The 6,000-nt window shown below is 42.8% G+C and overlaps 1 protein-coding gene across 1 annotated transcript in view; it reads right to left on the bottom strand.

Moving 5' to 3' along the window:
• The window catches only part of tp53bp1 (tumor protein p53 binding protein, 1), a 92,638-nt gene extending 91,184 nt beyond the window's left edge, over positions 1–1,454 (bottom strand). The window contains exon 1 of the mRNA XM_061815760.1: positions 1,018–1,454. The gene's annotated coding sequence lies outside the window, so the exon portion shown is untranslated. The remainder of the gene's footprint in view (positions 1–1,017) is intronic.
• Positions 1,455–6,000: the final 4,546 nt, after the last annotated feature.

The following is a 6,000-nucleotide window of genomic DNA, read 5'->3' on the forward strand; positions in this document are numbered from 1 at the left end:
GACCCCACGAGGTCTTGCTTGGGGTTCCACTCTGATTGAGATTGCCGTCATAACTTTTTCAATTTTCTATTGGTTGCTCCAACAGTGGACCTTTTTTAACCAAGCTGCTTGGCAATTTCTCCGTAGCCCTTTCCAGCCATGTGGAGTTGTACAATTTTTTCTCTGGTGTATTTGGACAGGTCTTTGCTCTTGGCCATGGAACAAGTTTGAGTCTTATTAATTATATTGGGTGGACAGGTGTCTTTATGCAAGTAACGATCTCACACAGGTGCATCTGATTCAGGATAATACATGGAGTGGAGGTGGACTTTTAAAGGTGGATTAACAGGTCTTTGAGGGTCATAATTTGAGCTGATTAACAGGTGTTCAAATATTTATTTGAAGCAGTATCACACAAATAAATTGTTAAAAAAATCATTGTGATTTCTGGATTTTTCTTTTTAGATTATCTACCTGCGATGAAAATTTCAGACACCTTCATGATTTCTAAGTCGGAGAACCTGCAATATAGCAGGGTGTTCAAATACTTATTTTCTTCACTGTAACTACACCAATTTAATTATGATTATAAAAGCAACCCTTTTTAAGTCACATAATGAATTAATTCACATGACCCATAAATCTAAAATAACTGTGACAATGCTGAATAAAGACTCTTTCGTATTTCGTCTTTGTGCAGAGGATTAAACATTGTTTTGATCACAATGAGAACAAATAAGACAACAACAAAGAAAATGACGTCACAATGCCTGGCACTATTAAGGCCACTGATATAAATAGATCCCTTTTTGTGTTATTTTAAAGTCCTTCTGTCTGGGACTGTTCAGATATGATCACGAATGATTACATTTACATGCGCCCCAAAACTATTCTTCCCATTTTACAATTATGAGTAAATGTACTCATAGTAAATGAGAATAAACCCTCATTTATCTATACATGTTGTGCTGAATCCGATCATGTGTAGTGACATTAAATACTCACATGACACTTTACCCAATCAAAAATCCAACTTACATCAGGCTGCGCATCGGGCTTGCAGACAGCAGTGGATCTGAAGAACGCAGCCGACAATGCCTCACTCAGCCGCGTGTGACGACAACGCAGTCAAGCACCCCGGCTCGGCGGTGTTGTTCAACGCGTACTGCGGCGGCGATGAACAACGCCCGAAAGCAGCCTGGCTCGGCTCCGTGATAAGGCACCTCGACGCTGAAAATGAGCCACACCGGCCGGCTGCAATGAGCCACGATGGCTCTTCTCTGCCGTGGAAGTGGATCGGACGGGGTGGCGGTTTGGCCGTGATCAGATATCATCTGAATATGGCTCGAAACAATAGTGGCATATTGGCCCGGTAACTTCACTCGGTTGTGTGATGTTCTCCTTTTCGAAAAGAGCTTCCGTGTCAAAAGGGGCATGTTCGTCTCCAATTGTAGGGTCCACCACGTGCTTTCATTGGCGACATCAAGGACAGGGGAATGCAGCCAATTTGGCGACCACTTGGATGTCGTAGGATGACACTTCTGCAACTCTGGATGGATGACGTGCTCTCCGCTCAAATTTATTTTTTCGTATAGACATTGAAGTGAATAATGTTATATGTATTTTTAATTGTAATATCTGTTTTAGAATATTTATAGGGATGACACTTCACCTTTAAATTTGCCAATGACAATTTGGATGATACAGAGGCGTCATGGGAGAAGATTTTGTGGTCAGATGAGACCAAAATGGAACTTTTTGGTCATAATTCCACTAACACTGTTTGGAGGAAGACGAATGATGAGTTCCATCCAAAGAACACCATCCCTACTGTGAAGCATGGGGGTGGTAGCATCATGCTTTGGGGGTGTTTTTCTGCACATGGGACAGGAAGATTGCACTGTATTAAGGAGAGGATGACCGCGGCCATGTATTGTGAGATTTTGGGGAACAACCCCTTTCCCTATGTCAGAGCATTAAGATGGGTCATGGCTGGGTCTTCAACATGACAATGACCCAAAGCACACAGCCAGGAAAACCAAGGAATGGCTTTGTAAGAAGCATATCAAGGTTCTGGCATGGCCGAGCCAGTATCCAGACCTAAACCAATAGAAATCTTTGGAGGGAGCTGAAACTTCATGTTTCTCAGCGACAGCCCAGAAACCTGTCAGACAAGAGAAGATTTGTGTGGAGGAGTGGGCCAAAATCCCTCCTGCAGTGTGTGCAAACAACTACAGAAAACATTTGACCTCTGTAACTGCAAACAAATGCTACTGGACCAAATATTAACATTGGTTTTTTCAGGTGTTCAAATACTTATTTGCAGCTGTATCACACAAATAAATCATTAAAAACATTATACATTGCGATTTCTGGAATTTTTCTTTTTAGATTATCTCTCTCAAAGTAGACATGCATCTACGATGAAAATTTCAGACCCCTCCATGATTTCTAAGTGGGAGAACTTGCAATATAGCAGGGTGTTCAAATACTTATTTTTTTCACTGTCGTTCTGAGCATCGCAGACACACAGAGAGAATTGTGATTAGTGCAGATTGTAATGGACATGTTTGTGAAGGAAATGGGCGATAAAGAAGTGATGGGTAAGTATAGCATATAGGAAAGGAACTTTGAGAGAGAGATGATGGTGGACTTTGCAAAAATGATGGAAATGCCAGTGAACAATTTTTTCCCCCAGAAGAGGCAGGACACAAAAGATGGAGAAAAATATTTCTATAGTTTGGCCAGATGAAGTGATAGAGATGGGAAAGATGTGCAGCAGGTAAAAGGGTGATTCAGGACATAGATGGAAATGTGCTAACTGGTGCCAGTAGTGTGCGAAATATATGGAAAAAATACTTTAGGATGTTGATGAATGAAGAAAATGAGAGAGAAGGAAGAGTAAAAAGAAGTGTGATGGACCAGGAAGTGGGAATGTTTAGTAAGAGGGAAGTTAGAAAGGCATTCTTATTCTTCTTGTTTTCCTTTTGGCTTGTCCTGTTAGGGGTCGCCACAGCATGTCATCATTTTCCATCTAAGACCATCTCCTGCATCTTCCATTCTAACACCAACTGCCCTCATATCTTCCCTCACAACATCCATCAACCTTCTCTTTGGTCTTCCTCCTGCTCTTTTTCTTGGCAGTTCCATCCTCAGCACCCTTCTACCAGTATACACATTCTCTCGCTTCTGGACATGTCCAAACCATCGAAGTCTGCTTCCTCCAACGTTGTCTCCAAAACATCCAAATTTGGCTGTCCCTCGAATGAGCTAATTTCTAATCCTATCCAACCTACTTGCTCCTAGAGAGAACCTCAACATCTTCATTTCTGCTACCTCCAGCTCTGCTTCCTGTTGTCTCTTCAGTGCCACTGTCTCTAATCCATACATCATGGCCGGCCTCACCACTGATTTATAAACTTCGCCCTTTATCCTAGCAGAGATTCTTCTGTCACATAACACACGAAACACCTACCGACAGCTGTTCCAACCTGCTTGCACGCGTTTCTTCACTTCTTTACCACACTCACCATTGCTCTGGTTTGTTGACAACAAGTAATTTAAATCGTCCACCCTCTCAATCTGTTTTCCCTGTTGCATCACTCTTCCTCCTCTACCCCTCTCGTTCACGCCCATATGTTCTGTTTTACTTCGGCTAATCTTCATTCCTCTCCTTTCCAGTACATGCCTCCATCTTTCTAATTGTTCCTCCTAATCACTGCAAATGACAATATCATCTGCGAACATTATCATCCAAGGGCATTCCAGTCTAACATCATCTGTCAGCCTATACATGACCACAGCAAACAGGAAGGGGCTCAGAGCGGATCCCTGAAGCAGTCCCACCTCCACCTTAAATTCTTCTGTCACGCCGACAGCACACCTCACCACTGTTCTGCTGCCCTCATACATGTCCTCTACTATTCTAACATATTTCTCCGCCACGCCAGACTACTACTCTGTCATAGGCTTTCTCCAAATCCACAAAAACACAATGTAGCTCCTTCTGACCTTCTCTGTACTTTTCCACTAGCATCCTGAAGGCAAATAATGTACCTGTGGTATTCTTTCTAGGTATGAAACTATCCTCAGATATTACTTCTGTGCGGAGTGGAGCCTCCACTACTCTTTCCCATAACTTAATTGCGTGACTTTATTCCTCCATAATTCCCACAGTTCTAAACATCGCTTTTGTTCTTAAAAATGGGAAGAAGCATAAGTTTCCTCCATTCTTCAGGCATCTTCTTTTTGCCACTTGTTCTTCGCGAATTGGTTTCTTTGTATGACTTCCTGTATTTTGGGGTTCCACCACCAGGTCTCGTTCTCCCCTTTCCTACCAGAAGACACACCAAGTACTCTACTACCTGTCTCACTGATCACCTTGGCTGTAGTTGTCCAATCTTCTGGGAACTCCTGTCTCACTTTTTTACGAAAGGCTGCACAACATTCTTCCTTCCTCAACTTCCACCACATGGTTCTCTGCTCTACCTTTGTCTTCTTAATCTTCCTCCCTATCACCAGAATCATCCTACACACCATCATCATATGCTGTTGAGCTACACTCTCCCCTACCACTACCTTACAGTCAGTAACCTCTTTCAGACTACATTGTCTGCACAAAATATAATCCACCTGCGTGCTTCTACCTCCATTCTTGTAGGTCACTATATGTTCCTGCCTCTTCTGTTCAGTGTTCACTACTGCCATTTCCATCCTTTTTGCAAAGTCCACTACCATCTGTCCTTCAAAGTTCCTTTGGTGAATGCCGTACTTACCCATCACTTCTTCATTGCCCATTTCCTTCAACAACATTTCCATTACAATCTACACCACTCACAACTCTTTCTCTGTCTGGGATGCTCAGAACTACTTCATCTAGTTCCATCAAGAATTTCTCTTTCAACTCGAAGTCACATCCTACTTACTAATTACATTATACACACCCACAATTTCAAATTTCCGCCTCATTACTTGCTCACCTCCAAGACATTCTTCGCAAGCGCTTCCTTTAAAATAACCCCTACTAGATTTCTCTTCCCATCTCCTTTATGGTAAAATAATTTAAACCCTCTTCCTAAACTTCTCGCCTTACTACCTTTCCACCTGCTCTCTTGGATGCACAATACATCAACCTTTCTCCTAATCATTATTTCAACCAACTCCTGACCTTTTCCTATCATAGTCCCAGCATTCAAAATCCCTACACTCAGTTGTCGGCTTTGTGCATTCCTCTTTTTCTTCTGTTAACGAATTCGGTTTCATCCTCTTCTTTGTCTGCAACTCGCAGTAGGTGAGTTTGCACCAACGCCCTGCAGATTAACGGTGCCGGGGGGGGGGCGTTGTTAACCAGGGCCACGACCAACCCAGTAGGGGATTCTTTCGATGAAGGCTCATATTTGCTTGGCACAGTTTTACACCAGATACCCTTCCAGACGCAACCCTCTGCATTTATCCGGGCTTGGGACAGGCCTACAGATTGCACTGGCTTGTGCCCCATAGGGCTGCATTAAGTTAGAAAGGCATTAAAGAGGATGAAAAATGGAAAAGCAGTTTGTCCTGATGACATACCCGTGGAGGTATGAAAGCAATTTGGAGTGGTGGCAGTCGAGTTTTTGACCAAGTTGTTTAACAGAATACTCGTGGGCAAGAAGATGCCTGAAGAATGGAGGAAAAGTGTGCTAGCTCCCGTTCTTAAGAACAAAGATGATTTACAGAGCTGTGGGAAGTATAAAGGAACAAAGTTGATGAGGCACACAATTAATTTATGGGAAATAGCAGTGGTGGCTAGACTCAGGACAGAAGTAAGTATCTGCAAGCAACAGTATGGTTTCATGCCTAGAAAGAAGACCACAGAGGCATTATTTGCCTGGAGGATGCTAGTGGAAAACTACAGAGAAGGTCAGAAGGAGCGACATTGCATCTTTGTGGATCTAGAAAAAGCCTATGACAGAATACCTAGGGAGGAACTGTAGGACTGCATGTGTAAGTCTGGTGTCCAAAAAACATGCATTCTCATTGGAG

This window comes from Syngnathoides biaculeatus, chromosome 3 (genome assembly GCF_019802595.1).
Source record: "Syngnathoides biaculeatus isolate LvHL_M chromosome 3, ASM1980259v1, whole genome shotgun sequence".
Classification (NCBI taxonomy): domain Eukaryota; kingdom Metazoa; phylum Chordata; class Actinopteri; order Syngnathiformes; family Syngnathidae; genus Syngnathoides; species Syngnathoides biaculeatus.